The 7,269-nt window shown below is 42.7% G+C and overlaps 1 non-coding gene across 1 annotated transcript; it reads left to right on the top strand.

Moving 5' to 3' along the window:
• The first annotated feature begins 1,217 nt into the window (after positions 1-1,217).
• Positions 1,218-1,320, top strand: LOC144506689 (U6 spliceosomal RNA). The gene has a single exon (XR_013499938.1). It is a non-coding gene; the product is annotated as a U6 spliceosomal RNA (small nuclear RNA).
• Positions 1,321-7,269: the final 5,949 nt, after the last annotated feature.

Raw genomic sequence — 7,269 nt, 5'->3', positions numbered from 1 at the left:
GCGGGCCGGATGTGGCCCGCTGCAGACTGGATGTGGCCCGCAGGCCGTAGTTTGGAGACCCCTGCTCTAAGGCATTGATGGGATGAAGTCAAGTAAAAAGAACCACATTCCTTAGAACAATACAGCCACAGAGCGAAGGGAAAGCATTCCTTATCAATATCCTTGGACGGATTTAATGAATAAGAACATTCATAGCCAAGGACAATGCTACATATCTCATATGGGTTAAATGAATAGGTCATACATTACAGCAGATAAGAGAGTCTAGAAAATGCTATGGGAGTGTGAGAAAGAATTTTCAAATTTCACGAACTCATGTATTCTCATGCTGACAGAGAGTAAATGTTATTTGCCAAGGTAAATGACCTAAAATAGTGATTGGTTCATGCCCAACCGGGGTGGGCAAGAAGGTGGGAAGAATGACTTTTGAAAATTGTATAATTGTAATACTGACAGCCATGTAACTTCAAAGTAGATTTGAACTGCCCTAAGTCTCTATCCCAGCGTATGTTGGTCAATAAAAGAATGTCTTTATCCAGAATATTGTCTCCATGAGTCTTGTGTTAGCTGTGTCGTCATTGAGTGAAAGCCAGCATAATACATGGCCTCTGAAAAACGCTCCTACACATGCCAACACATGTCACCCCGACCTGACAAATATCAGATAAAGTTTTTCAATATGGAAAATCCATTTTAGTTTTTTAAGTTTATTTATTAGCATCACAAGTAGGCTTACATTGACACTGCAATGAAGTTACTACGAAAATCCCCCAGCCGCCACACTCCGGCACCTGTTCGGGTACACTGAGGGAGAATTTAGCATGGCCAGTCTTTCAGACTGTGGAAGGAAACTGGAGCACCTGGAGGAAATCCATGCAGACACAGTAAGTAGTCTCACAACACTGACATGCAGACACCGGGAGAACGTGCAGACTCTGCACAGACAGTGACCCAAGTTGGGAATCGAACCTGGGTTCCTGGCACTGTGAGGCAGCAGTGCTAACCACTGTGCCACCGTACCGCCCCATTTATGTCGTTTGGCTTTGTTTCCACTCAAGACAACTGGTTTGTGAGGCATTGATCAAGCCATTAGTGATATTTGTTAATATACCCATGCAAACTATGTGCACTTGCTGATACAGAGGATGGGAGTCAGCCATTGTTCATTTGACAAAGTAGTGTACTAAAGTGGAGATCTATCTGGAGTGGCATTGTTCTTGCTTCAGTGGCATGCATACTAAAGTTAGAATGATACAGAGAAGATGAGCATGGCCCCTACGCAAAGATGACATGCAAGTCCGTGAAACCTAACAAAGAATCTGGAGTGGCATTGACTTAGCATTGGCTAATTGCTCAAAGAAGTGTCTTTTATGTTACTTGATGATCAATTCTGTAATTGTCAATACATTTAGAGATAGTAACTGATCTCAGATCACACCCTTATATTCAATGTAAAGAATGTTCTCAAGGCACAAGGCAACAATAGTGGAATTGCCCTTCATTTCAGACTCACATTCCTCCCCTGATCCTTATTGTCCTTGGAATCTACATCCCCCATTTTATTTCCAATCATCATGCCATCAGCATTTCTTTAACAAGTTATATTTTGACCCTTTCAGGATTAAAGGCAGACAAGTTCCCAGGGCATGATAGCCTAGATCTTCGGGTCTTAAAGGAAGTGGCAACTGATATAGTGGAGGCCTTGGCTATAATATTCCAAAATTCCCTGGAGTCTGAAAAGAGTCCAGTAGGTTGGGAAAAGGCTAATGCAATGTTCCTGTTCAAAAAGGAAGAAAGGCGGAAAGTAGGAAACTGTGCATCAGTTAGTTTAATGTCTATTGTTGGGAAAACGTTGAAATCCATTATTAAGGAAGTAGTAAAGGGACATTTGGAAAGTCAAAATGCAATCTATCGGAGCCGGCATGGTTTTATGAAGGGTAAATCGTGTTTGACTAATTCGCTGGGGTTCTTCAAAGACGTAACAAGCAAAGTGGATAATGGGGATCCGGTAGAAAGTTAGAATGCTGGTACAGCAGATAATAAGGAAGGCAAATGGAGTTTTAGCATTTATTGTCAATGGAATCGAGTATAAAAGTAGGGAAGTGCTGTTGCAACTGTACAGGGCATTGGTGAGACTGCATCTGGAATACTGAGCACAGTTTTGGTTTTCCTACTTGAGGAAAGATGTAAATGCGTTAGAGGCAGTTCAGAGAAGGTTCACTAGATTGATTCCAGGGATGAAGGACTTATCTTCTGAAGAGAGATTGAGCAGTTTAGGCCTTTACTCGCTGGAGTTTAAAAGAATGAGAGTGGATCTAATTGAGATATACAAGATGCTAAAGGGGATTGACAGGGTAGATGTAGAGCGGATGTTTCCTCTTGTTGGACATTCTAGATCAAGGGGCCATAGTTTTAGGCGAAGGAGTGGCAGATTTAAAACAGAAAGGAGGAGGAATTATTTCACTCAAAGGATTGTGAATCTGTGGAATTCTCTACCCAGAGTACAGTGGATGCCAGAACACTAAACAAACTGAAGGAGAAGATAGAAAGGTTTTTAATAAGTAACAGAAAGAAGGGTTATGGGGAGTGGATAGGAAGGCGGTGATGAGGCCGAGATGAGATCAGAGATGATTGTACTGAATGGCAGAGCAAGCTGGAGGGGCTGAACTGCCTACTCCTGCTTCTAGTTATGTTCTTATGGCAACAACCTTCGGATTTCTGTGTTTAAGCACGCAGCTGCCCTGTCCTGAAGTTGTTGCGGGATTTGATCAAGGACCTGCCTGCAGACAAAGTACTCGAGAAGAAGAAGGAGGAGAATGAAGATAGACTGCCCTCATATTGTAGGGATAGCTAGCAATTCCCTCAGCCTATACTTGCAGCCATTTTCCTCTGTTCTTCTTCAAGGCTTTCGCCCAAGTGGCATAGTGACACTCCAGCCACTGTGAGAGATAGTGGCTCTCCGCTATCAACTCACCTGTCCTCCCTAACCAGACACAACTCTTAACTAGAAACTTCTGGAAAATTGACCTGAAAGGCTTGTCGCTCTGACAGTCAGGTTACAAACCTGGAAACATTCTTGACGGCCAAAAATATTCTGTATCCAGAAATTCAGCCTATTGTGTCCATAATAAGTAACAGAAAGAGTCAAAGTTCTGAATATGAATCCATTATTGTTCCATTGTTTGTCTAGTGCCAAACCCCCTATCCAGCTGGAGTACGGTGAATTGATATAGGTTATCAGAAAAAGGAATTCTGTTTTCCTCCAAAAAGTTGGCTTTCTTGAAACACAATTGTACATTGTTATAAATCCAACACAATTAGACAAAACAAAACGCTGTTTGGGAACGTTACCAGCTCAAACTGAAGAAAGTCGGGGAAACCAAAGTTGTGAAAATAATGAGCGCCGTGTTATTTTCTATTAAGATGAATTTCTTTGTTTATTCTCGATAAACGCTACACACAGCTGCATGCCCAGCTGCAAGGCTCGTTAACACATTTGCATTTGCTATTTACTCCCGCTGGAATTGGCATTTTAACACACTCTCTCTCTCTATATTTATATCATACAATTGCTTGGGGTAACGTTGTACAATTGTCAGTTCTTTAGATATAGCACTTCAGTAGAAAGTCCAATGTGCAGCCAGCACTTAGGCCACTAAAGATGCAGGTCCAACATTGGACACTGTTTGGAGCCTAGTTAAAGTGGTATGATATTTCTTTTTACTTTGTGCAGTGTTACGGACCAGATCAGAAACCCCAAGGTATATTATGAAGTTAGCCTAGACCCCAACTTTATATGATTTTGGTGTTAGTGCGAGCATGAGGTGTTTCGCTCCAGGTATGATTCTACAGTCACAGCGGGAGGTGATGGCCGAGTGGTATTATTGTTAGATTATTAATCCATAAACTCAGCTACTGTTCTGGCGACTCATGTTCAAATCCCACCACGGCAGATGGTGGAATTAGAATTCAATAAAAAAAATCTGGAATTAAGAATCTTCTGATGACCATGGAATCATTGTCGATTGTCAGAAAAACCCATCTGGTTCACTAATGTCCTTTAGGGAAAGAAATCTGCCATGCTTACCTGGTCTGGCTACATGTGACTCCAGAGCCACAGCAATATGGTTGACTCTCAACTGTCCTGGGGCAATTAGGGATGGGCAATATAATACAGGTCTGCCAGCGACACCCATGTTCCACAAATAATTTTTTTAAAAATACCCACTGAGTACTTTTTATTAAAGTAAATTTTATTTAAGAGTACAGCTAAAACATAACAAAAAGAATTAGCAGAGTTTTCTTAGAAACCCTACAGCACAGAAAGAGGCCATTCGGCCCACTGAGTCTGCACCGACCACAATCCCACCCAGGCCCTACTCCCATATCCCTACATATTTACCCACTAATCCCTCTAACCTACGCATCCCAGGACACTAAGGGCAATTTTAGCGGGGCCAATCAACCTAACCCGCACATCTTTGGACTGTGGGAGGAAACCGGAGCACCCGGAGGAAACCCACGCAGACACGAGGAGAATGTACAAACTCCACTCAGACAGTGACCCAAGCCGGGAATCGAACCCAGGTCCCTGGAGCTGTGAAGCAGCAGTGCTAACCACTGTGCTACCGTGCCGCCAATTAAAATACTTAAACATGACATAGCATAATTCGTAACAGCTATCTATCTCTATAGTTCCAATTTAAGCAATATCCCCATAGACATAAATCAAACTTCAGAACCAATTTGCACCAAAAAACAGATATGCTCATGGATGCTAGATTTCCAGCCTTTTAACCCTTCTGGAGAGATACAGAAAGACATTTGCCTTCTGACTCCCATACAACAGCTTCCAGAGAAAGATCTACCTTCAAGAAGCAGAATTTCAGAGAAAGATACCTATTTTCTGGCAGGTTCCAGTCTCCAAATCCAGAGAAAGAAGGAGACAGACAGGGAGCTATTTCTTCTCTCTACAGATCCAAAATAGCAACTGAACTGGGTTTCTCTCTGTGAGCCTATCCCCACCCAGTCACATGACCTTACTTTTCAATCAACCTAATCAAGTCCCATCCTGAAAAACCCAAGGGAAAACACTAGAATAACAATCCTGCAATAGTCCAGATTAAAACAAATATTCCAGCAATTAAGATTAATTATGCTGCTGCAGTAACAACAAGGGCTGCTGGATACTGACAAAGCAGCACCGATAAGCAAACAAACTGCTAAAACAAATCCTGCAGAAGAAACATGACACAAATACATTTCTTAAAGTCACAGTATCGTCACAGTTGACAAAGAGGCTTATCCCACTTCCACATGGACACTTGATCAGGGGGTTGAAATCATGTCGAGAAATGGAACACTATTGGCCTGATAAATGCCTCGAAAATGCCTTGCCAATGATTGAAGGATTGTCAATGTTATACTATGCCCATTGTACACCACTGGTTTATGTCAATATTTCCACTGGATCACTCTGTGCATAAAATAAAAGCTCATGATGTAAAGGGTAACATATTGGCATGGACTGAAGATTGGCTAGTTAACCAGAATCAGAGAGCTGGCATAAATGGGTCTTTTTCAGGTTGGCAGGATGTGACAAGTGGTATGCCATAGGCATCACTGCTGGAGCCTCGGCTTTTTACAATTTATATCAATGACTTGGATGAAGGGACTGAAGGTATGGTTGCTAAATTTGCTGAGGACACAAAGATAGGTAAGAAAGTAAATTGTGAAGAGGGCATAAGGAGGCTACAAGGGAATATAGATAGGTTAAGTGAGCGGGCAAAAATCTGGCAAATGGAGTTTAATGTGGGCAAATGTGAAATTGTCCATTTTGGAATAAAAAAGAAGCTATTATCTAAATGGTGAGAGATTGCAAAACTCTGACATTCAGAGTGATCAGGGAGTCCTTGTGCATGAATCACAAAAGGCTAGTAGGTACAGCAAGTAATTAGGAAAACTAACAGAATGTCATCACTTATTGTGAGGGTAATTGATTACAAAAGTAAGGAGGTTACGCTTCAGTACAGAGCATTGAAAAAGCAAAAGTAAAGTTTATTTATTAGTCACAAGTAAAGCTTACAATACATGGTGTACAGGTTACACAGGTCACTGAAAGTGGCAATGCAAGTGGAGAAGGTAGTCAAGAAGGCATACGGCATTCTTGCCTTCATCGGCCAGGGCATTGAGTTTAAAAATTGGCAAGTCATGTTGCAGCTTTATAGAACCTTGGTTAGGCCGCACTTGGAATATAGTGTTCAATTCTGGTCGTCACACTACCAGAAGGATGTGGAGGCTTTAGAGAGGGTACAGAAAAGATTTACCAGGATGTTGCCTGGTGTGGAGGGCATTAGCTATGAGGAGAGCTTGGAGAAACTTGGTTTGTCCTCACTGGGACGACGGAGGTTGAGGGGCGACCAGATAGATGTCTACAAGATTATGAGGGGCATGGACAGAGTGGATAGTCAGAAGCTTTTTCCCAGGATGGAAGAGTCAATTACTAGGGGGCACAGCTTTAAGGTGCGAGGGGCAAGGTGTAAAGGAGATGTACGAGGCAGATTTTGTACACAGAGGGTGGTGGGTGCCTAAAACTCATTGCCGGGGGATGTAGTGGAAGCGGATACGGTAGTGACTTTTAAGGGGCGTCTTGACAAATACATGAATAGGATGGGAATAGAGGGATATGGTGCCCGGAAGGGTCGGGGGTTTTAGTTAAGTCGGGCAGCATGGTCGGTGCAGGCTTGGAAGGCTGAAGGGCCTGTTCCTGTGCTGTAATTTTCTTTGTTCTTAACACTGCAATGAAGTTACTGTGAAATTCCCCTAGTCGCCACACTCCGGCGCTGTTCGGGCCAATGTACCTAACCTGCCCATCTTTCAGAGTGTGGGAGGAAACCGGAGCACCCGGAGGAAACCCACACAGACACAGGGAAAACATGCAAACTCCACACAGACAGTGACCCAAGCCGGGGAATTGAACCACATCTGGAATATTATGCACAGTGTTGGCCTCCTTATTTACCGAAATATGTAAATATGTTAAAATCAGTTCAGAGAAAGTTCGTTAGACTAATACTAGGAATGGGCGGGTTGTCTTATGGGAAAAGGTCAGAGAGGTTAGGTTTGTATCCACTTGATAGGCGACTTGATCAAAACCTTTAAGATCCTGAGGGGTGTTGATAGGGTGGATATGGAGAGAGTATTTCCCCTTGTGGGAGAATCTAGGACTAGGGGTCACTGTTTAAAATTAAGGGGCTGCTCATCTAAGCT

Source organism: Mustelus asterias, chromosome 17 (genome assembly GCF_964213995.1).
Source record: "Mustelus asterias chromosome 17, sMusAst1.hap1.1, whole genome shotgun sequence".
Lineage (NCBI taxonomy): Eukaryota > Metazoa > Chordata > Chondrichthyes > Carcharhiniformes > Triakidae > Mustelus > Mustelus asterias.
Note: the sequence above shows the minus strand (reverse complement) of the source record. Positions and strands in the feature narration are given on the sequence as shown.